A 24,794-nucleotide genomic window follows, 5' to 3' on the forward strand; every position below is an offset into this window, starting at 1 on the left:
ACGCCATTAATTAAAATAATTTAAATTAATTTGTTTGAGCTAAGTTTTATGAAGCCAGAATGTTCATCTATTAAACAAAAATGGTTTTGTTTCATACTGTGATTTGTTTATTTGCTATGAAGTAAAAAAGTTGGATGAACATCCTCTAAGTGTGATGATTCCATCTTTTTTTGCCAGGTACTAAATACTAAATGATACTAAACACTAAAGTAATCTCCAAATAAGTTTAACCAAAAGTACAATAAAGTAAATCAATGACAGAATTATTTTCACTTATTTATTAATTATTTCCATGTTTTATATGATTTCAATAATTAAAGATGAACTTTTGGAAAAACAAGAAAACAAAATTAAGCATATGATTAGATCTGATTCTGGTCACCTGTGAGCATCGAGTGGACTGACAATGTTGTGTAAAATTACACTTCAGTTAAAAGACAAAATATCTACTTTTTATTTTTAAATAACATTTTAAGTACAAACACATTTGAATTCATTTTCTTTCAGACTGAAATGGTCACAGGAGAGAGAGAGAGAGAGAGCGAGAGAGAGAGCATCATAAAACACTGTTTATTTTTAAAATGTTGTGTAATAAATGTTTTTAAACTTGTTTTTATATTAGCAAAAAATACAAGTATTTAATAAATAATTCTTGTTGCTTTAATGGTAGAAAAATGCTTTGAAGTCCAAATTCAGCACTAAACAACCAGGGGGATGTGTGTATGTATGTATGCACACACAAACACACACACACACACACACACACACACACACACACACAGACTGATACACACCGGCTGTTGTATCTGGCTGCTGAAGACTTTTTCCATTTTTCCCTTAATGAAAATGCTTCTTCTTTCATCCCTCCCTCTCTCTCTCTCTCTCTCTCATCCCTCCATCTTTCCTCTCCTCCTTTCCTCACTTTCACTCCCCTCTGCCTCGCCGCAGCAGCCGAGTCTATCTGTAAACCAAACCAAGCATCAAATATTTAACAAATCATTAATGAGTTTTCCATTCCACACACACACACATACACACACACACATCCACACACACAATCGTAATTAACAAAAACCACTCTAATTTGCATCCGTACACACAAACACACACACACACACAAATCTCTTCTCTATAAGGTGAGTAGTCTGTAGGGTAAATCAGGGTAGGTTTATATTAAAGCACTCACTCTAGTCTGTTAGTTATTAAATGTAAATCAACATGTACAAATTTTCTGTCGTTTATGATTAATTTAATGTAATATGTCATTTCTATAGTAACACCTCATTCACTGGGACTTGTATGGAAGATGCTGTACATAATTTTAAAAATGTGTTATTGTTATTGTGAAGTTTTCTGTAATGAGATGTTTATTTAACATTGATGGAAGGAGTCTCCAGTGTCAGCGCTTTGTAACAGTCAGAGGAAAAGCTCTAGCTTTAAGTTTTCTGTCATCTTCAGGACAGAGGAGTTTATTCACTGGTTTAAACATTTTATTCGCCATATATATTGACTTGTATTAGGAATTTTACATGGTGTTTGGTCACAACATGATACATTCAACACAACACAATTTCCATCCTAACACACACATATTGCACTTTAAAGTGGAAAAGGTAGGCTCAGGTGTAAATGAGTGGAGTTACAGTGGAGGTAGAAATAGCAGCTGGATGCAGTTCAGGGTGCATTAAACGGAGTGGAACAATTGTGATCGCTAATAAATAATAGCAATGATTTATAGTAATGATATAATAATACATATATATTTAATAAATAGTAGTATTTATTAATAGTATTTAAAATAATAATAATAATCCTATTTCACTTATAAAATAATTAGAAATCATTTAAAAACTACTACTACTACTACTAATAATAATAATAATAAATAACAGAATAATAATAATAAGAAGAAGAAGAATAGAGAAGTATCTAGTGCAGGAACCAGGAATGCAATTTCCTGTAGAAACATTTAGTGCAGATTGCTTGTTATTGGCAGGGCAGCACTATAGTGATTACCGAATGCTGCCTGGTTAATAACAGAAACTGCCAGTGGAAAGAAGCTGGCGTGAAAGAAGCTGTTTCGATGGCGTGCGGTTTTTGCTATCAGGGAGAGAAATCGCTTTCCTGATGCTAGTTTTTGGAATAGGTAATTATCAGGGTGGGAGGTGTCACTGCTGAGTTTTCCTGCTCGCCTCTTTGTCCTGGCGATGTACAAGTGATGTAACATGATTGGTAGAAACCAGGTTCATGATGGAGCTTCAGCTCCAGAGTTTAAACATGCTGAGTTTGTCACTTTTAACTCGTAATTGGAGAGAAATGGGTCAAAAATTGGAGCACGGTTTGACCTAGCACACTTCCACTTTGTTAAAGACATATTGCAGCATCAGCGATATTCCCATACAAAGCCATCCCCTTATTTGTGACTATTTAATAGGAATTTCATGACATGTAGTTTTTTGCTTACGTGTAAAATGACTTTTATCTTGAAATACAAAAAATTGTCGACCTTGTTGTATTTTGATAAAAGGTCTATAGATATTTCTCAGCACTAAACTCACGGTAAACTCCAGTACTTTCCCTGTGTGACCTGGATTGTGTTCTAATACTGTTTATAACACACCCTCATTGACTTGCTCCCTCTAGCCTTCTTAAAGGCCATTCCATCATTTAATCAGATCATGCAGTGCCATCTAATTGACGTGTATGCAAATTAGTTTGCATTGATTGGGACTAATTAGCATTTGATGAAAAGCAGCCACTCTGCTGCGCTCTCTCTAATAAAAATAATAAAGTGCTTTAAAACAAAGATAAAGAGGTTTCAGGTTTTACTAGCGATCACGTGTCATTCACTCATACACCGTGTGTGTGTGTGTGTGTGTGTGTGTGTGTGTGTGTGTGCTGAATAACAAAGAGGCTAGGCTACTATTGTGTGTGCGTTGTAAGATTTTAATATTTAATGATATCATCATGTTACCCTGGAACACTGACCTCCTGCCCTCAGATAAAACTAGGAAAAGAACGTCATTCTTAATCACACACACACACACACACACACACACTTACTTGTTTACTACTTCGTGTGTAGGGTATGGAACTTTTGAGTTTTGATACGTTAAGACATAGAAAACATCTTATCCTCACTAGAATCATCCAAAAGTGCAAAATATCATCATGTATTTCTATACTCATGGGGACACAATGAGTACCCACAAAGAGCTCCAATACACACACACACACAGAAATTATAACACACACAAGGTTTGTTTACTGAATGGAGAGCAGAAGTGTCAGTGTTGCTGAATGAGAAAATGTTTTGTGAAAACAAATTTGTGCAAGTTTCGAGGAATATGTGTGATGTAGTTGGATCTTGTTTGATTGCATACAAATAAAGTCATAAGAATTGTTATGAACTCTAGGTCTGCCCCTAACCCCAGACATAACCTTCATATCTTTTCATACAACAGTAATGCTGCATTTGACTAAAAATTTAACCCATAATTCCCATTCCTCCAACCAGGAAAAAAATAAAAGAAAAAAACCCTCAGCTCAGAATTTCTACTCAGGAACTTGGGATGGTCCTCTCAAGTTCCTCTGAGAGTTCCTCCGAGTTCCTCTCAGTTCAACAAGTCATGTCAAATCAACATGGCTGCTAACAGCATCAGCAGTAAACACAGATTCAGATTTTATTGTCATGTCACAGTTTACACAGTTACTAAGTAAAGTATAAAAGCCGAGTGAAAGTGAGGCGAGTTCTTATGTGCGGAGAACCATCAACAATGCTGTAAAACTATAGAGACAGAGAAAGACAGAGAGAGAGAGAGTAATATAAGTATCTTAATTTATTAAACACAATAAAAGATACATCAAGAATAAGAATAGAATAAAATAGATAAATAAAATATGTGTAATGTGCAAATTCTGGATGCAATGCAGTGTGTAAACATAATGCAAATACAAACGTTCAGCAGCATGTTTTACCTTTAAAGGAGTTACACTGCATGAACAAGTATTTACTTTAGATCAATCAACATACAGACATATTAACTTGTTAAAGCAGTAACACTGACTATACGCTTCACTGTTCTGTGAAGATATATATAAATTAATTAATAAATTAAATGATGTCATTCTGAGCTCTGTCTTCTCACTTCTGAGGTAATCGTATGCAGCATAAGGCATGCAGATTGTTACAAATTTTCAAGTACTACGTTGTCAAGTCCTAAGATCATTTGCTATTTTTAAAGCATTACTGAACACCGTGAGAGAAACTCACAATAGCACGTGAGTTAACCTACAGTCACACAAGCAAGCAACAAAGCATCAGACGACATTCATTTTTTTATGTATTTATTTCAGCAACACAATTTCAGCAACAGTAGCAAGCAAAACTTGACCTGAGATTTTGGCCCAATGGGCTGATTACACAAACAATTCTTTGTTCTTCATATTTCTGATTCATTTACAACACATACAATGGCAGTATTTTAAGGTATTTTAAGCTCCCCAAGGTATGTAATAATGAGAGTATCAGTAGCAGACACAGTCATGTGAAAGAGTAACTACACCCTACTTCAATTTTATGTTTTTGTTTATCAGGGCCTAAATACTAATTGTGTTTTCCTTACCGACTTCTTTAAACAAACAAATAACCTCAGGTGACAACAAAAAAAAAAACACATTTCAATATGTATTAATTTTTTCCCAAAAAGTAAACTAACATTCAACCAGGGGAAAAAAATAAGTACACCCTTCATACTACCACAATCATTATGTGGTAGTGGGGGCATGGTCGAGCATTAGCTGTGGATGGAGAGGAGGCAGGTTGAACCAGTAGGTAACGCGTGATGATTCTCACCTGTGTCTTGTTACTGCCAGTCTACTTATTTGTGTCTTTTTTGTGCTTTCAGTGGTGGTCGTGACTAGAATGAGTGCAAGTAATCGAACTGGGGAGAGTGTGCAACACACTGTGACGATGTGGTCATAAAAATATAAACTTCATCACTCATTTATTTTGGACTCATCATTAATCATCTATCATTAAAATCATATTTTATTCTTTTATCTTATTACACTGTAAACAGTCTCTGTGACAATTATTCAACATCAACAATAACATCATTCAGATATACAGCTTTATTTGGATGACATGAGCCAGAGTAAAGTGTGAGTGTGCGACGCTGGGGAGCAGAGCTCATCCTGAAGACTCTTCTAGTTGGGGTTTATTTGTTTTACCCCTGGTGAAAAGTTAATTTCTTTGGCGATATTCATTCATCAAGTCAAGTTGTAAATACACAGAGTGAACTCGATTCCCTTAGTCTTGTTGTGTTGAATGCTTTTCAATGAGTGGTGTTATATATGTGGAAAAAATTATCTTAAAATATTCATGCATTTTGTATGAAACTTTTGAGGGTATTGCATGCAACATTTGTACGTTTTCTTTGCTTTAAAGACTTGACCAAAACTACGGACAACCCAAACTTTAATTCAAACAGTAGAAACTCTGTCTGGCACCCTAGCATTTAAAATTAACATTAGTGTAGGAAAACATTACAACACACACACACACACACACACACATGCCAAGGAGCGTGAACTTGAACATTGCCAACAGTGCCGCGAGCTTATGACAGACTCTTTTCAGTTGGTTTGTTTTTTTGATTGAGTTTTTGATTGAGTTTTTGAAAGTGCATTGACAAGTGCGGTGTGAATAAACATAAGCCTGGGGCTCTACTAGAATTCTGCCTGCCTCCTGAGTCTTGCTCCGCACCCTTACACACCGGGTTCTACACATTAAAAGAGTAATTAGCACAGATGTGTCTACAATGTATATACACATGCCAACAAGAAAGGACATCAGGTATGACCTCAGAAAAGCAATTGTTGCTGCTAATTGATATAGGAAGGGTTATAAGGCCATCTCCAAACAATTTGAAATTCACCATTCTACCGTGAGAAGAATTGTTTACAAATCGATAGCTTTCATGACAGGTGCTGATCTTCCCAGGAGTGAATGTCCCAGCCAATTCAGTCCAAGGTCAGACTGAGAGATATAAAGAAAAACCCAAAAGCTACATCATGTGACCTACAGGCCTCTGTGAACACATTAATTGTTGATGTTCATGACAGAACAATAAGAAAAAGACAGAACAACTATGGCTTTCAGGGAAGGATCGCAAGGAAAAAGCCTTCTCTCCAAAAAGAAAATGGAGCACAAGGTTTGCAAAATTGCATCTGAACAGATCATAAAAGTTCTTAAACAATATCCTTTTACTTCAAGTTATTGTTGGTAAAGGTGCTTCTACATGTTACTGAATTATAAGGTGTACTTATTTTTTTCTCACCTTGACCTTTCTGAATGTTGTTTTACTTTTTGGGAAAAAATGACTACATATTGATATCTGTTGTGTTGTTATTTTTTGTAGTCAGCTGAGGTTGTTTGTTTGTTTTTTAGAAGTTAGCAAGGATCACATAATTGTTATTTAGCCCCTGATAAATAAAAACATAGAATGGAAGGAGAGTGTACTTTCTTTTTCCCATGAGTGTATGTAAGAATACTCACAAAAACTTCTTCTAGCAAGCCAAAGAAAGTCTTCAAACTTCATCATACATACACTACAACTACAAAGGTGAGAAAATACCTATATTGTGTATTATGTATATAATTACCTTATATAAATATATAAATAGAGAAATAAATAAATGTGAAGGACAAGATGCTGTCTCACTGTACTGATGGATATAAACAATGCTGATGGAAATGTGAGGGCCGTGCTATTTCAAAAACTAAAATGTCTCATAGCACCAAATGCAAGTAGCCCAATTATTCCTTGGACCAATCCTATGGTGCATGGGGTCTGACTTTTTTTCAGTTCCCCACTCACAAATTTAGTTCTTGCATGCAATTAGTTCCCATTTTTCAAATTATATTGTTGTCATTTATTTGATGTAACAGTAAGTCAAAATTTTACATGTTCAAATAGATTAATAAATGACAAAGTATCCATTCCTAATGTGCATGTTTCATGTATGAAATTACATGTTGTCAATCACCCATACTTACTTTAAAATATCATATGCAAGAGCAGTTGAATTAGGCCTTTCATTTTATAGGGAAAGCATTTGTTTTGCACAATTTTTTTAGCTATTCTTCTTCCTTACACTTTTCATGACCAGAAGTGCAATTGTGATTAATTTATTCCACTCAACACTGTGTTTAAGCACCCTTATCAAAGTTATTTCAAGAATTTATTGCTAGCAAATTTAAATCATCAGAAAAATATGATTCACAGCCACCAAATATCATACACTCAGTCTGACCCCTGACCTAGCCCTAACACACACACACACACCCACACACACTCACACACCCACACACCCACACACACACCACACACACAGACACACATGTGCGCAATGTCCTTGCTCGGTCTCCCAGTGAGATGTGATAAGCTCACATATCTAGTTCACTTTAATAAGGTGTTAAAAGACTCCCTCCCCCACGAAATTTCCCCTTACACACACACACACACACACACACACACACACCACTGAACCATCTGAACCATCCGAACCATCATCTGAATACCCATAACAAGATCCATCCTGGGGGAGCTGTTAAGTGATCACTTAAATCCATTTAGATATCACAGTCACGTCAGGGGGCCAGTAACACACACACACACACACACAGAGTGTGCTAAATACACGTGATAGCATAAAGAGTACATAACAGAAAGTGACAAACACCTACATAAACACACACACACACAATATGAGTGTGAAGAAGTGAAAGCTTCTTCAAAGAAAAAGAGACACAGTTAGGCAAGAGGATGAAAAATAAGATGAAGGGTGAGTGTGTGTGATTTAAGTGAGTCAACACTTAATAGTTTATCCTCTGAGTGTTTATCCTACAGAGACATTTAGAACACACACACATTTTGTTCACTTCTGTCTCTGATTTACATACAGTATGTCTATCTTTAAAAAAGTACTCATAAGTTCTTGGTTTAGTTTGTAAGGTTCTCCCAGATGGACAAACTGAAGAACAGTGATCTGCTGGGGTCCTGGTCTCAATTGGTATAGGTCTTGGTCCTAGTATTGATTGTACTGGGTCTTTGGTCCTAGTATTGATTGTTTTGGGTCTTGGTCCTAGTATTAATTGGTATGGGTATAGGTCTTGGTCCTGGTACTGATTGGTATGGGTCTTGGTCCCAGTATTGATTAGAATAGGTCTTGGTCCCAGTATCGATTGGTATAGGTCTTGGACCCAGTATCGATTGGTATAGGTTTTGGTCCCAGTATTGATTGTTTTGGGTCTTGGTCCTAGTATTAATTGGTATGGGTATGGGTCTTGGTCCTGGTACTGATTGGTATGGGTCTTGGTCTTAGTATTGATTGGTATAGGTCTTGGTCATAGTATTGATTGTTATGGATCTTGGTCCTACTATTGATTGGTAAGGGTCTTGATCCCAGAATTGATTGGTAAAGGTCTTGGTGTTGTCTTACTTTAAGTTGGTATAGGTCTTTTTCTTGCTTGGCATGAGTCATGGTCTTTCCGTAGTCTTGGGTGGTATAAATATTGGTCTTGTCTTGGTCTCAGTTGGTATGGGCCTTTTTTGTTATCTTAGTCTTGGTTGGTATAACTCTCAATTAGTATATGTCTTGCTCTTGTCTTGGTCTCAATTGGTATGAGTCTTATTTTATAATTATTAATATAGATCTTGGTCTTGTCTTGGTGTTAGTTGATATGTTTTTGTTGTTTCTCACTCTTGGTTAGTATAAGGCTTGGTCTCATTCTTTTCTTTGTCTCAGTTGGTGTAATTGTTCTTGTATTACTATTGGTATGGGCTTTGCTCTTTTTTAGTCTTGGTATAAGTCTCTGTTTTACATTGGTATTGTTTAATATCAGTCTCAATTAGTCTTGTGTGTTATAAAGTTTCAGTCCTATCTTGGTATTATTTGATATAAGATTTTTCTTGGTGTCAGTTGGTATGAGTCTCAGTTCACTCTTGGTTTTGTGTTAGTCTTGGATGGTATGAATAACCTTGGTCTTTTTGGTATGGGTCTTGATCTTGCCTTAGTCTTGTTTGATATAAATATTGGGTTTGTCTTAGTTTCAGTTGATATGAAGATTTTGTTTTTTTTTCACTTTTCTTGGCCTCTATTAGTTTTGGTCTTGTCCTATTGTTGGTTGGTATGAGTCTTGGTCCTCTCTTAGTATCAGTAAAAGTCTCTGTGTTGTCTTGGTTTCAGTTATTATGAGTATTGTTTCAGTTGGTAAAAGTCTTGGTCTTAATATAATAGGTCTAATATAATATTAATTAATTAATATAGGTCTTCTTCTTGTCTTCATCTCAGTTTGTGTAAGTTTTAGTCTTGTCCTGGTCCTGTTTGCAGTGGGACGTGGTCTTGATCTGGTCCCTTAGTCACCATTGTTATAGGTCGTGGTCTGTTTTGGCTGAAAGTCTGGACTACAACACTGTGAAGAACCCTATAGAGTGCCTAGCAAGAGAGACACAGACAGACTAGAACTAGAAATGAAATGAGTGAAACCCACAGAAAATGAAATGAGACCATGAGAGCACAAAAGAAAAAAAAGAAAGTAAAAGTGAGAGAGGATTGAGAGAAAGAATGAATGTGAAAATGAATGAGACAGAGATTTTAAGTAAAGAATAAACATAAACATATACAAATACAGTGTATACCTGTAGGTGTGTAGAAGGTACATTTTATAGAGAAGGTGTTCTGTGTATATGTACCACAAGAGGGCCAGACTCAGGTGGATGTAATTGCACACTTTCTATATCTGGGAAAATCTGAGAAACTGAATCCAGTCTGAATCCAGGGCTGGGAACAAACCACAGGCAGAGGGAGCTAGAGACTAGAAACTAACTATCTAGTCTACATATACCCCAGATCACCACTGGAAAACACCAGCACATGACTTAAAGAAAACTACAAAACAAACAGTACTAAGTAGTACATCGGTAATGGATATAAAAGATGCTTAGCTGAGAACAAAGAAGAACATTCATAGTGGCTAAACCAGATTGATAAATAAAGAGTATGCTTCTACATTGATACAGAGTGGTGCCAAAATTTATGGTTTAGCTGTAGTATTTATGATTTTTGACCCATTGTTACAACCATATGGGAAACATCCGGAAGCAACACTTTCTTCTTTTTCAGCTAAAGCACTGGTAATACTGAACAGAAAATCCACCTATCAGAAAAGGAAATTCACTGAAGAGGAAAGGGCTTGGGATGTGAAGGATGTGCATTTGTTTGTGGTATTGGCTACTTTCACATTGCACCAACTTGTAGCCTCAGTCTTGTAAGCCAACAGAAAAAAAGTGGGTGGGATTGTGGTCTCTTTGGTCAGAAAAAGTGGAGGAGCTGATTATTATTAAGCAGCGTTTACACTGTTACCATTGCACCTTGACTTTTTTTTTACTGTTACTTGGGTAAAACCTAGCCACCTCATCCACTGCTGGGGTTTTTGCGGTAATTTTTATTTAATCTCTCTACCTGCTAGGATTTTCTTGTTAGCAATGTTGGCACCCCTGAGTACAGGATGAGAAATTTAATGTATTTCTGTGTATGTAGTTTATTCTGGTTTAGTCTCAATCCTGCATATGTGTAGTTTATTCTGGTGTAGTCAAGTTACACAAGTGTGTGTGTGTTTGTGTGTGTGTGTGTCTGTGTGTAATGTATCTCAGTCTGAGAGTGTGTCATCTCATTAAGCAATGTGATTAAGAGTGTAATCCGATGTCCTTGTTTCAACGTTAGTGCAGTAATCAAGCTGCTGAGGTAGATGTTTATTTGATGCTGATTTTAATCATGTTAGACGAATAGGAGTAAATCCGCATCTTTAGTTCTGTGACTGCAAACATTAAATATAATTTTTTAAATAATAATGCAAACATTAAATACGTATTTATCATTAGGAAATGTTTGAATAATTGATTACATCAGTGTAATTTAATGTTATCTCTATCACCTCTGCATCTACGTAACTTTTGACTTTTTCCCTTTCTTTTCCATTACTATCTCTCTCTCTCTCTCTCTCTTTCTCACTCACTCGCACTTAAGTAGCACATTTTAAGGTGATGAATGGGTTTTCTTCTCCAGCTTTCCCTTGTCAGTTCTGTAGTTATTCATCACATCTATAAGAGTTTGGTGGCTTCCAAACTCTCTCTCTCTCTCTCTCTCTCTCTCTCTCTCATATGCACAGAGCTGATACTGCTGAAAAACTGTACAGTGGTGATTTCCACCTCATGTTGCTAAAATAAGCACTAAATCAGGACACACCACAATGGGACTTTTATTGTGAGGGACATAAAGGACTCCAGTTTATCAAGACACACTGCTCCAACATGCGCACACACAAACACACACACAGCTGACCATTATTGTTGATTACTGTATAACTCTCAGGACCAGCATCATGAGATAAGTGTGTATCTAAGCTCCTCCTCTCATCTATTAGAGCTACAACTGGCAATGTGTGTTGGGGTCAGATGATAACAAAATCAAAATTTTGGTCGTGTACACCATCAGAATGTTTGCAAGAAGAAAGGGAATATATACAGAGGAAACACACAAAGTTGGCTCTGCACGACTTATTTGTGTGTTGTAAATACAACAATACAATGCCCCTGTATTTTGAGCTCATGCATTAACAGCTTTATAAAACGATGTTGCATACAGTGTTGGGTGTGACGCGTTACTTTAATTAAATTACTGTTCCCCTGAACAAAGTAAGGGATTACTCTTCATTGTTAAGTAATTTATTTACATTTACTTATGATGTACTTGCATTACATACTGTATAGACGTTGAATTCGTTAGCTGTAGGTTAGCGCCCGTGCATGCAAGTTCACACCAGGTGGCTGAGAAGTCGCTCAAGTTCACGAATGTCAGCAGAAATGAGTGGCTGTTTTGCTAAATGGAAATATTCCCATTACTTCATTATTTGACCACATGTATACAAGAATATTACTGATTAATAAGTTTTCTCGGAATGACAGCTCAGTGGATTAATCCTTGTACTTTTGTATGTGGACATGCAGCTCTCGCTCACAAAAGAGTTAGAAGGAGACACACATATGATGTAATGGCCAGTGAAATGGAGTGGTCAAGGTTGATATGGATTTTACGAAGTAAACAGTAATGAGTAATGAAATTACTTTTCAGACAGAGTAATTAGTCAGTAATTTAAATACTACATTGATGATGTAATTAGTAGTTAGTAATTAATTACTCTTTTGAAGTAACTTACCCAACACTGTTGGCATATTTTCGTAGAAAACTAGGAGACTCTGCATTACAAGTAAGCAGCAGATCAGTGGAAACTGGGGGACACTAGAAACTATGTGACAGTAAAAAATAGGAAACATAGGAAACTAGGGAATAAGAAGAGTACTATGGTACACTGGGTCTCTCTCTCTCTCTCTCACACACACACACACATACATATACACACACACACTGGCACTAGGAAAGAGAACAAAATAGGAAACAATGACAGTAGGAAATAATTTTCTCTACCAAAGCCAGCTGGTTTCTCAAAGTAGAATAATTCCAAGCCTTTTATGCCATGGTTACTTTGCTTCATTATGATGACAGATACAGTACATAATTTAAAATCAAGGAGAATGGCCAGTTCCATGAACAGAGCACCATCTTCAGGCTACAGAAGGAAACTACACTGATTCCTCTTGACCAGTGAAATGGTCTAAAGGACCAAGTTCAAGTTCAAGTGGAGTTTATTGTCATTTCCACCATATACAAGTACATAGTGAAACGAAACAACGTTTCTCCAGGACCAAGGTACTACATAAGAAACAGAGAACAGCACACAACTACAAGGGACTACATAATTTATACATAAAGTGCACAAAAGCAAACATGTGCAGACAGCAAAAGACAGTACAATGACTACTGGGACAGACAATGGGCACAGTAAGTCCCAGTGCACTGCCGACCAGTACACAGTTATGTTTAAATTATGAGGAATGATGAATAGTAGTTGACTATTGTAAAAACTTTGCCTTAAATTGTACTACATGGCAGGCACTTAAATCATAATGTGATCTGCATCTATGAAAACACATGTAAAAGTCTATGTGTAAGTGAGGTGTTATTCATTGTTATTCATTCATTTATGTTGTTCAATGTTTAAGGTAATATATTTCATGTTCTTTTTTATTATTTCTACGATTAACAAGAATTAGATTTCTAGATTTTCCAAGATATATAGTTACATTTAAATAATCTGACACTTTCTTTGTGATTATATAATTAAACACTCACTTTATTGAAAATACTGAATGTAGTGGTAAAAAGCTTGTTCCAAATTTCCAATTTTGTCCCTTGTTTCTTAGCCACTGTGGGAGGTGTTGATGCAATAATTCGACGCGTGCAAAGTAGCATGAATAGATCCAGAAAGACTCGTTGAGGTTCCAAACAATAACTGAAGTTTATTAAACCAAAATTAACTTGAATTGCAACATAAAACAAACAAACAACTTAAAGGCTAATTGCAGCTTGTTGCACCATGCCATCCTAGCTCCATGCGCACGGTCAAAAGACTGTATGCTCTTGCACCAGCGCCCCCCGCCTGTCAGGGGTGGCATAGCCTTTTAAACGTTTTTCCCTTCACACCTATAGAGGGCACACACTCAGAGAAACAAACAATATAGTAGCAAACTAATATTTAAATGAACATATAGAAAAATTAAATAAGATAAGCATGGCTCCTACACTGAACAAGAATACAAACTTTTATACAGTATTCAATAGAAACCCGCAAATCTGGCACTGTGATGATAATCACTTCACAACAATAGGAAAGGAATCGAATAAGAATATAGAGTATTCAATGCACACATGTAAATCTGACTTTGATTAAATAAATGAACACTTTAAATACAGTAAAAAAAGATAATGAAGAAAAACAAATACAGCATTAAATAAAATTAGTGTAATCCTTCTAAAAGGAAGATCATGACACAATAACGTTCCTACAGTAGTAGTAAAGTCGACAATAGTAGTTCAAGCACTGTAGTCCTAGTAGAAGTCCACAGTAACAATTGCAAGTTTACTCCTATGTGTCTACAACTGAGGTGAAATGGTCATAACTGGTGTACACATTGTTTTCCAATCATTTGGAGGTAGACATTATTTTCAGAGGGCAAAAAGTCTTCTGTCTGTATTTTTTGCGCCCCTGAGTTGGTCGGTTGCAAAGTTTATAAATGGGCAAGTTGTGTACACGTGACAGCTTGGCTCCAGCGTGAGTGCAGTTCCCTGTATGTTGTCTTTTGTCCCCTGACACGCAACTTTGGTGAAAAGATAGATAGAGCTGTGTGAGTGGCTCTGTGTTTTTGTGGTTAGGCCTGACACAGAGACATATGGGCACCAGAGGGCGATGTGTGGAGGAAACCCACCAGGCTCCAGGCGTGCTGGTTTCTTCAGTCTACTGTTAGGTGTGAGACACACGGTCATGTCCATATCCTGCCTGACCAGTAGATGGAGCCTGCATGAGCTCCCCTCTAGTATCTTGTGCTTACTTGGAAGGGGAGGGGCCAGAAATTATGCAAGGCCCTGCCCCGAGGCTTTCTGCACCCTCATCCAGCTGCCCACAGCCTTGCAGGGCCCTTCTCATACAGACAAAGGAGTTCATACTTACCTGGCAGGGGCGATACCATGATCAGGAAGGTGGTTCGCCCAAGGCGAGGCTCAGCCATTGCACTCGGGCTGTGCTGACCCTTGCGAATTCCCCAAATGTGGGAATCTCGACTGCATAATTTGTGATAGTGGGGGACTGCGTTTGCGCTCTCCCCCGACACGCAACTTTGGTGAAAAGACAGATAGAGCTGTGTTTGTGTGGCTCTGTGTTTTTGTGGTTAGGTCTCACACAGAGACAAATGGGCACCAGAGGGCCATGTGTGGAGAAAACCCACCTGGCTCCAGGCGTGCTGGTTTCTTCAGTCTACTGTTAGGTGTCAGACACACGGTCATGTCCATATCTTGCCTGACCAGTAGATGGAGCCTGCATGATCTCCCCTCTAGTATCTTGTGCTTACTTGGAAGGGGAGGGGCCAGAAATTATGCAAGGCCCTGCCCCGAGGCTTTCTGCACCCTCATCCAGCTGCCCACAGCCTTGCAGGGCCCTTCTCATACAGACAAAGGAGTTCATACTTACCTGGCAGGGGCGATACCATGATCAGGAAGGTGGTTCGCCCAAGGCGAGGCTCAGCCATTGCACTCGGGCTGTGCTGACCCTTGCGAATTCCCCAAATGTGGGAATCTCGACTGCATCATTTCTGATAGTGGGGGACTGCGTTCGCGCTCTCCCCCGACATGCAACTTTGGTGAAAAGACAGATAGAGCTGTGTTTGTGTGGCTCTGTGTTTTTGTGGTTAGGCCTCACACAGAGACAAATGGGCACCAGAGGGCCATGTGTGGAGAAAACCCACCTGGCTCCAGGCGTGCTGGTTTCTTCAGTCTACTGTTAGGTGTCAGACACACGGTCATGTCCATATCTTGCCTGACCAGTAGATGGAGCCTGCATGAGCTCCCCTCTAGTATCTTGTGCTTACTTGGAAGGGGAGGGGCCAGAAATTATGCAAGGCCCTGCCCCGAGGCTTTCTGCACCCTCATCCAGCTGCCCACAGCCTTGCAGGGCCCTTCTCATACAGACAAAGGGGTTCATACTTACCTGGCAGTGGCGATACCATGATCAGGAAGGTGGTTCGCCCAAGGCGAGGCTCAGCCATTGCACTCGGGCTGTGCTGACCCTTGCGAATTCCCCAAATGTGGGAATCTCGACTGCATAATTTCTGATAGTGGGGGACTGCGTTCGCGCTCTCCCCTGACACGCAACTCTGGTGGAAAGGAAGATAGAGCAGTGCTCTGTGTTTCTGGTTAGGCCTCACACAGAGTCATAAGGGCACCAGAGGGCGACGTGTGGAGAAAACCCACCTGGCTCCAGGCGTGCTGGTTTCTTCAGTCTTCTGTTAGGTGTCAGACACACGGTCATGTCCATATCTTGCCTGACCAGTAGATGGAGCCTGAATGAGCTCCCCTCTAGTATCTTGTGCTTACTTGGAAGGGGAGGGGCCAGAAATTATGCAAGGCCCTGCCCCGAGGCTTTCTGCACCCTCATCCAGCTGCCCACAGCCTTGCAGGGCCCTTCTCATACAGACAAAGGAGTTCTTACTTACCTGGCAGGGGCGATGCCATGATCAGGAAGGTGGTTCGCCCAAGGCGAGGCTCAGCCATTGCACTCGGGCTGTGCTGAACCTCGCGAATTCCCCAAATGTGGGAATCTCGACTGCATAATTTGTGATAGTGGGGGACTGCGTTCGCGCTCTCCCCCCACACGCATCTTTGGTGAAAAGACAGATAGAGCTGTGTTTGTGTGGCTCTGTGTTTTTGTGGTTAGGCCTCACACAGAGACAAATGGGCACCAGAGGGCCATGTGTGGAGAAAACCCACCTGGCTCCAGGCGTGCTGGTTTCTTCAGTCTTCTGTTAGGTGTGAGACACACGGTCATGTCCATATCTTGCCTGACCAGTAGATGGAGCACGCATGAGCTCCCCACTAGTATCTTGTGCTGACTTGGAAGGGGAGGGGCCAGAAATTATGCAAGGCCCAGCCCCGAGGCTTTCTGCACCCTCATCCAGCTGCCCACAGCCTTGCAGGGCCCTTCTCATACAGACAAAAGAGTTCATACTTACCTGGCAGGGGCGATACCATGATCAGGAAGGTGGTTCGCCTAAAGCGAGGCTCAGCCATTGCGCTCGGGCTGTGCTGACCCTTGCAAATTCCCCAAATGTGGGAATCTCGACTGCATAATTTGTGATAGTGGGGGACTGCGTTCGCGCTCTCCCCCGACACGCAACTTTGGTGAAAAGACAGATAGAGCTGTGTTTGTGTGGCTCTGTGTTTTTGTGGTTAGGCCTCACACTGAGACAAATGGGCACCAGAGGGCCATGTGTGGAGAAAACCCACCTGGCTCCAGGCGTGCTGGTTTCTTCAGTCTTCTGTTAGGTGTGAGACACACGGTCATGTCCATATCTTGCCTGACCAGTAGATGGAGCACGCATGATCTCCCCTCTAGTATCTTGTGCTGACTTGGAAGGGGAGGGGCCAGAAATTATGCAAGGCCCAGCCCCGAGGCTTTCTGCACCCTCATCCAGCTGCCCACAGCCTTGCAGGGCCCTTCTCATACAGACAAAGGAGTTCATACTTACCTGGCAGGGGCGATACCATGATCGGAAAGGTGGTTCGCCCAAGGCGAGGCTCAGCCATTGCACTTGGGCTGTGCTGACCCTTGCGAATTCCCCAAATGTGGGAATCTCGACTGCATAATTTCTGATAGTGGGGGACTGTGTTCGCGCTCTCCCCTGACACGCAATTCTGGTGGAAAGGAAGATAGAGCAGTGCTCTGTGTTTGTGGTTAGGCCTCACATAGAGACATAAGGACACCAGAGGGCGACGTGTGGAGAAAACCCGCCTGGCTCCAGGCGTGCTGGTTTCTTCAGTCTTCTGTTAGGTGTGAGACACACGGTCATGTCCATATCCTGCCTGACCAGTAGATGGAGCCCGCATGAGCTCCCCACTAGTATCTTGTGCTGACTTGGAAGGGGAGGGGCCAGAAATTATGCAAGGCCCAGCCCCGAGGCTTTCTGCACCCTCATCCAGCTGCCCACAGCCTTGCAGGGCCCTTCTCATACAGGCAAAAGAGTTCATACTTACCTGGCAGGGGCGATACCATGATCAGGAAGGTGGTTCGCCCAAGGCGAGGCTCAGCCATTGCACTCGGGCTGTGCTGACCCTTGCGAATTCCCCAAATGTGGGAATCTCGACTGCATCATTTCTGATAGTGGGGGACTGCGTTCGCGCTCTCCCCTGACACGCAACTCTGGTGGAAAGGAAGATAGAGCAGTGCTCTGTGTTTGTGGTTAGGCCTCACACAGAGACAAATGGGCACCAGAGGGCCATGTGTGGAGAAAACCCACCTGGCTCCAGGCGTGCTGGTTTCTTCAGTCTTCTGTTAGGTGTGAGACACACGGTCATGTCCATATCTTGCCTGACCAGTAGATGGAGCACGCATGATCTCCCCTCTAGTATCTTGTGCTGACTTGGAAGGGGAGGGGCCAGAAATTATGCAAGGCCCAGCCCCGAGGCTTTCTGCACCCTCATCCAGCTGCCCACAGCCTTGCAGGGCCCTTCTCATACAGACAAAGGAGTTCATACTTACCTGGCAGGGGCGATACCATGATCGGAAAGGTGGTTCGCCCAAGGCGAGGCTCAGCCATTGCACTCGGGCTGTGCTGACCCTTGCGAATTCCCCAAATGTGGGAATCTCGACTGCATAATTTCTGATAGTGGGGGACTGCGTTCGCGCTCTCCCCTGACACGCAATTCTGGTGGAAAGGAAGATAGAGCAGTGCTCTGTGTTTGTGGTTAGGCCTCACACAGAGACATAAGGACACCAGAGGGCGACGTGTGGAGAAAACCCGCCTGGCTCCAGGCGTGCTGGTTTCTTCAGTCTTCTGTTAGGTGTGAGACACACGGTCATGTCCATATCCTGCCTGACCAGTAGATGGAGCCCGAATGAGCTCCCGTCTAGTATCTTGTGCTGACTTGGAAGGGGAGGGGCCAGAAATTATGCAAGGCCCAGCCCCGAGGCTTTCTGCACCCTCATCCAGCTGCCCACAGCCTTGCAGGGCCCTTCTCATACAGGCAAAAGAGTTCATACTTACGTTACAGGGGCAATACTATGGTTAGGAAGGTGGTTCGCCCAAGGCGAGGCTCAGCCGTTGCACTCGGGCTGTGCTGACCCTTGCAAATTCCCCAAATGTGGGAATCTCGACTGCATAATTTCTGATAGTGGGGGACTGCGTTCGCGCTCTCCCCTGACACGCAACGCTGGGGGAAAGGAAGATAGAGCAGTGCTCTGTGTTTGTGGTTAGGCCTCACACAGAGACATAAGGGCACCAGAGGGCGACGTGTGGAGAAAACCCACCTGGCTCCAGGCGTGCTGGTTTCTTCAGTCTTCTGTTAGGTGTGAGACACACGGTCATGTCCATATCCTGCCTGACCAGTAGATGGAGCCCGCATGAGCTCCCCACTAGTATCTTGTGCTGACTTGGAAGGGGAGGGGCCAGAAATTATGCAAGGCCCAGCCCCGAGGCTTTCTGCACCCTCATCCAGCTGCCCACAGCCTTGCAGGGCCCTTCTCATACAGGCAAAGGAGTTCATACTTACCTGGCAGGGGCGATACCATGATCAGGAAGGTGGTTCGCTCAAGGCGAGGCTCAGCCATTGCACTCGGGCTGTGCTGAACCTCGCGAATTCCCCAAATGTGGGAATCTCGACTGCATAATTTGTGATAGTGGGGGACTGCGTTCGCGCTCTCCCCCCACACGCAACTTTGGTGAAAAGACAGATAGAGCTGTGTTTGTGTGGCTCTGTGTTTTTGTGGTTAGGCCTCACACAGAGACAAATGGGCACCAGAGGGCCATGTGTGGAGAAAACCCACCTGGCTCCAGGCGTGCTGGTTTCTTCAGTCTTCTGTTAGGTGTGAGACACACGGTCATGTCCATATCCTGCCTGACCAGTAGATGGAGCACGCATGATCTCCCCTCTAGTATCTTGTGCTGACTTGGAAGGGGAGGGGCCAGAAATTATGCAAGGCCCAGCCCCGAGGCTTTCTGCACCCTCATCCAGCTGCCCACAGCCTTGCAGGGCCCTTCTCATACAGAGAAAGGAGTTCATACTTACCTGGCAGGGGCGATACCATGATCAGGAAGGTGGTTCGCCCAAGGCGAGGCTCAGCCATTGCACTCGGGCTGTACTGACCCTTGCGAATTCCCCAAATGTGGGAATCTCGACTGCATAATTTCTGATAGTGGGGGACTGCGTTCGCGCTCTCCCCTGACACGCAACTCTGGTGGAAAGAAAGATAGAGCTGTGTTTGTGTGGCTCTGTGTTTCTGGTTAGGCCTCACACAGAGTCATATGGGCACCAGAGGGTGACGTGTGGAGAAAACCCACCTGGCTCCAGGCGTGCTGGTTTCTTCAGTCTTCTGTTAGGTGTGAGACACACGGTCATGTCCATATCCTGCCTGACCAGTAGATGGAGCCCGCATGAGCTCCCCACTAGTATCTTGTGCTGACTTGGAAGGGGAGGGGCCAGAAATTATGCAAGGCCCTGCCCCGAGGCTTTCTGCACCCTCATCCAGCTGCCCACAGCCTTGCAGGGCCCTTCTCATACAGACAAAGGAGTTCATACTTACCTGGCAGGGGCGATACCATGATCAGGAAGGTGGTTCGCCCAAGGCGAGGCTCAGCCATTGCACTCGGGCTGTGCTGACCCTTGCGACTTCCCCAAATGTGGGTATCTCGACTGCATAATTTCTGTATAATTCTTTTCAGAGTCAAGGCGATTACAGCGGGTCAATTGATGAGATGCTTAAGTTTTACTCAGAAGTTTAATTTTTATTCTGTATTGAGTTGCTTGGACAGCTTTCATGACATGTTTACTCCCAAACTTTAACCAACATTTCTTTTTGATCTTGAGCAGTTTTCTTTGACTATTTTAATTCTGATTCATTCTCAGAAGCTTCATGTACACTACCCCTGATCATGAACACTTAAGGAATTTCTGTATGTTTCTCTTATTCTTATATATAGATGTTTTTTTTAGCTTAAGACCCCAATATTTCAATTTTATGCATACCTGCCTAGAAGTCTGGTGATTGTTTGCTTGAGTGTCATATGGCATAGTCGCTTTGAGAGAATCATAGGAATTGGAGCTTGATGGGATGATGCAGCCAAGGACCTGAGCATTGTTTTCTTAAATCAAGACCTTGTTTGAGATATCTATCCCACAATGCATGTGTATGCTATGTACATGTGCCCTAGTAGATATAGTGTATCTAGAATACATTGCAAATAAAATTAACCAAAACATTGGAGTTTATTGTGTTGTATAACCAAATTATCAATCATCCCTTCATAAGTATAGAGGTAAGAGGGTGCTAATACACAGACCCAGAAAAGAAGAAGAAATCACTTTGTGCAGGTTGGTAAGAAAAATCATGAAGTGTGCGAAGATTTGAGTAGGAGTCTCGAGGATCTCTCCACTCCCTTCTTCTCACAAAATTCTCTCTAAAATAATGCTTCAAATCCAGCAGAACAATTGGATGTGGCACATGATGTGATGAGATGCTCTACTGATGCTCTACTGCTGCTTGGAGCCTTCTTCACCTGGGAAACACTCACTTCTGCTGAGGATGGCCCTGCATAGATAGCCTAAAGTTTGCTGTGAGGTTGCTGTGGAAGGTACCATGCAGATACCCTAAAGATGACCATGAATGGTCTCATTTGGACAGCCAAAGGATTACACATGTTAAAACTACGCTCAGGTCTCATTCATTATCCATCCATCCATTTTCTGTACTGCTTATTCTACACGGGGTTGCAGGGAGCCAGAGGACTTGGGGCACAAGGCAGGGACAGCCCGGACAGGGTGGCAACCCATCGCAGGGCACAACTGCACACTATGGACAATTTGGAAGTGCCAATCAGCCTACAACGCATGTCTTTGGACTGTGAGAGGAAACTGGAGTACTCGGAGGAAACCCCCGAAGCACAGGGAGAATATGCAAACTCCACGCATACAGGGTGGAGGTGGGACTCAAACCCCCAGCCCTCTAGAAATTTGCACCTTTGGGATTTTAAAGTGTATCTCAGGACTTTTCAACAAGTGGCTTCCAGGTGACATGCTTTTCACAGATAAGAAAAAGGTGTAAGGAATCTTTTTTTTCTCAGTATTGTTGCTTAGTATTTTGTTCTCTCACATTGCAGTGAGTGTGAGATGAGTATAATTATTACTCAGATCTCTGGCAGAAGACAGATTAGTAAAAGATAGATAGGAAAAAGATCCTTGTGTATACATTCATATTCAAACATACTCAGAAAAAGTACACACATGAATGTCCACACACACACACACCCACACCCCTTAAATATAGACTCCAGATGACTCCCATTGGCTGTTGTTGAGTTGTGATTTATTCTCTTGGGGTCTGTGAACATTCAAAAAAGAAAGTTTAACAAGAAATATAAATCATATTCTTAGTTGTAAAACACAAACCAATAAATCCACACACAGATATTTAACAATGTGAGTACATTACAATTTCCCTCAGGGATCGATCTATCGATCTATCTATCTATCTATCTATTTATCTATCTAATCTTACTACATATTAAGTTCAAGATTTGCTAACTGACAGTTTTTAGAGAGAAAATATAAAAATTTAAATAATCACGTCACATTTCGTAATTTCACTAAATATCACGGCTGCTAAAATCTTATTAATTCAGTTCACTTCTGTAACATCACTCGTAATTCTCTAAACTTGACTAGAGTTTGATCATGTGAGAGTGTGACTGAGAAAACACTTGTGTGTACTGGACCAGGTATAGGTCCAAGAGCTGTGGTAAATAAACCATAGAGTAGAGTGCCTATAAAATGACTGACAGGAGGAACAGCCAAACCCAAACAAGCATTCTGGACCAGAAGCCAGTGTTTTTTTCCTTAAAAAAAAAATCAATTATTGTACCTTTAAAGGGATAGCCAGTTTTACTTAAAAGTATTATGGAAAAGACAATGAAAATAAAATATATTTTTTTTCCCAATTATGAAAAAGTTTGCTAGCTAAATATACCCAGCTAGCTCAAATAGCTGGATAGCTAAGAACAGCCACCAAATCAGCTCAGAATTTTCAAAAACCTTCAGAGACAACACCAAGACATTCCTCATGCTTGAATGCTGGTAAGTGATGTATTTTTAATACTAGGGGGTAGGAGGATATGGGGGAGATCTGGGTGGTGGGGGAGAAAAGGGTGTGAAATGCGCAGTTTGTTTTGGACGTGTCTATGTTCTAAGCTGACATGGCTGCGGCCAACAGAAGCCTGGTTCAATAAACTGCTTATGTGAAAAACTCTCTTCTGTGTCACTGTGGGGAAAGACACTACAACATAATTTAGTTGGTAATTAGATAAGCCAGTTAATTCTTGTCTATTCAGTTCAACAAGACTGAACCTATACTACTTAAATTGACAAGCTAATTTAGCTTGTTAGCTAGCATTCTAGTTTAGCTGACAGAACATGTTTACTGGTAGAATCTGATAACCAGACAATCCTATATGGAATTACAAATTATTTTAGAAAAAATAGTCAAAATATTTGACCAGTGGTGTTTTGAGCCAAATATTTTACGTAAAATGGTTGTCTCTTTCTCACACCATTGATTCATATTTGCAATATGTAATTTCACTACATTAATTCAACATATAACATATTTAAAAAGCCACTCAATGCTTATTTATTTTAATAGTAGTAATGGAAAAACAAACAATGCCGTTGCAATGAACATGCATGGATGAATTATTTAAATACTCTACAAACCAGGGGCCTCATTTATAAAACTTTGCTTTGATGCACAAAAACCAGGATATGACATGCGCACAATAAAATCACAGTTATAAAACTTTACACACTTCAGCACACTCTGTCCACTTTATAAATCACAATCTTCTTGAAAATGTGCACAGGCAAATGAGTCTCTTCTCCTGCCCAGGTACCGCCCACAAATATCCACAAATGGACAATGCAAATGACTTCATTCATATTTAATTATGGGGTGTCCCATTCATTTTTGTGTGAGTTAGTGCTGACAATGGCCAAAAAAAAAAAAAAAAAGAATTTTGGGGGATTGCTAATTGGAAGCTGTGGACACAATTACCACTATTGCAAACTTGACAAGTGAACTAAAATAAATAGAAGGGATCATGCCAGAAATACCAGTGAAAAAGAGCTTGTTAAAAATATACCTTTACACTGCATGATATCCTCACGCAGTCTCACTGTGTGAAGATTATGTTCATCTGATGGGTAAAGATGTGAAGTGGTTGTTGGTTAGGGGGGATGAGGACTAGGAAGCCCATTCTGCTGTGCCATGTTCTCTCAATCCGGCAGACCTTTGCTGGTTGGTTTAGCAGTCTTGGTCCTGCAGCATACAGACAATGCTCTTGTGCTTTAAGTAGGGCAAAGCTGCGGTCTGAACACATGAGAAAATGCACATCATTGTTGTGTCTCTCCTTCTGACTAGGCGCCGTTATAGCAACAGGAGTGCAGTCATTTGCTCTGATTACATTTGGGAAACCGGATGCAAATTGCGCTTGGCCTGTTCACTCGCCATGTAGGGAAATCTGATGCACTGACCTATCAGTTTAATTGAGCAACCCAATATGGCTGACATGATGGTGCTTAAGAATGGCTAGGACAGGGCTGCGCACACTTCTATGACAAGAGATCCACTTTTTCATATTAGCATTATTATTATTATTATTATTATTATTATTATTATTATTATAGTAAGATCCACCATGTAAAATATGCATGTACACTATAAATTTGGAGTTGAGAAATTGTTTTGAGAGATTTGTTTGTATTTGTTTATATCATGTTATGCAATGAATATTCATTCAAAGAATTTGCAAAAGTAATATACAGCAGTGGGGCGTGAATGGAGAGGAGGCAGGTTTAGGCTCAGCGGTGAATGGAGAGGAGGCGGGTTTCAGCTCATTAGCCAGTCATCACGTCAAGGAAATCTTTGTGGTCTTCAAAAAAAAACGTTATCACCTTATTGTTTGGTTGGCGTGGACTTCTAATAACACCAAAAATATCATTGTGCCATAGACAACAGACCA

The 24,794-nt window shown here is 41.1% G+C and overlaps 11 non-coding genes and 1 pseudogene across 11 annotated transcripts; all 12 read left to right on the forward strand.

The window, feature by feature from the left end:
- The first annotated feature begins 14,681 nt into the window (after positions 1-14,681).
- LOC117598561 (U1 spliceosomal RNA) lies at positions 14,682-14,845 on the forward strand. The gene has a single exon (XR_004579204.2). It is a non-coding gene; the product is annotated as a U1 spliceosomal RNA (small nuclear RNA).
- Positions 14,846-15,197: 352 nt separating this feature from the next.
- On the forward strand, positions 15,198-15,361 carry LOC117598524 (U1 spliceosomal RNA). The gene has a single exon (XR_004579158.2). It is a non-coding gene; the product is annotated as a U1 spliceosomal RNA (small nuclear RNA).
- A 352-nt stretch (positions 15,362-15,713) lies between these two features.
- LOC117598551 (U1 spliceosomal RNA) lies at positions 15,714-15,877 on the forward strand. Its single transcript, XR_004579197.2, has one exon. It is a non-coding gene; the product is annotated as a U1 spliceosomal RNA (small nuclear RNA).
- A 341-nt stretch (positions 15,878-16,218) lies between these two features.
- On the forward strand, positions 16,219-16,382 carry LOC117598577 (U1 spliceosomal RNA). Its single transcript, XR_004579214.2, has one exon. It is a non-coding gene; the product is annotated as a U1 spliceosomal RNA (small nuclear RNA).
- Positions 16,383-16,734: 352 nt separating this feature from the next.
- Positions 16,735-16,898, forward strand: LOC117598553 (U1 spliceosomal RNA). The gene has a single exon (XR_004579198.2). It is a non-coding gene; the product is annotated as a U1 spliceosomal RNA (small nuclear RNA).
- Positions 16,899-17,250: 352 nt separating this feature from the next.
- On the forward strand, positions 17,251-17,414 carry LOC117598525 (U1 spliceosomal RNA). The gene has a single exon (XR_004579159.2). It is a non-coding gene; the product is annotated as a U1 spliceosomal RNA (small nuclear RNA).
- Positions 17,415-17,755: 341 nt separating this feature from the next.
- LOC117598574 (U1 spliceosomal RNA) lies at positions 17,756-17,919 on the forward strand. The gene has a single exon (XR_004579211.2). It is a non-coding gene; the product is annotated as a U1 spliceosomal RNA (small nuclear RNA).
- A 341-nt stretch (positions 17,920-18,260) lies between these two features.
- LOC117598609 (U1 spliceosomal RNA) lies at positions 18,261-18,424 on the forward strand. The gene has a single exon (XR_004579245.2). It is a non-coding gene; the product is annotated as a U1 spliceosomal RNA (small nuclear RNA).
- A 341-nt stretch (positions 18,425-18,765) lies between these two features.
- On the forward strand, positions 18,766-18,929 carry LOC117598611 (U1 spliceosomal RNA). The gene has a single exon (XR_004579247.2). It is a non-coding gene; the product is annotated as a U1 spliceosomal RNA (small nuclear RNA).
- A 341-nt stretch (positions 18,930-19,270) lies between these two features.
- LOC117598526 (U1 spliceosomal RNA) lies at positions 19,271-19,434 on the forward strand. The gene has a single exon (XR_004579160.2). It is a non-coding gene; the product is annotated as a U1 spliceosomal RNA (small nuclear RNA).
- A 352-nt stretch (positions 19,435-19,786) lies between these two features.
- LOC117598595 (U1 spliceosomal RNA) lies at positions 19,787-19,950 on the forward strand. The gene has a single exon (XR_004579231.2). It is a non-coding gene; the product is annotated as a U1 spliceosomal RNA (small nuclear RNA).
- Positions 19,951-20,300: 350 nt separating this feature from the next.
- Positions 20,301-20,451, forward strand: LOC117598612 (uncharacterized; annotated as a pseudogene).
- Positions 20,452-24,794: the final 4,343 nt, after the last annotated feature.

The sequence above is a fragment of the Pangasianodon hypophthalmus genome, chromosome 1 (genome assembly GCF_027358585.1).
Source record: "Pangasianodon hypophthalmus isolate fPanHyp1 chromosome 1, fPanHyp1.pri, whole genome shotgun sequence".
Lineage (NCBI taxonomy): Eukaryota > Metazoa > Chordata > Actinopteri > Siluriformes > Pangasiidae > Pangasianodon > Pangasianodon hypophthalmus.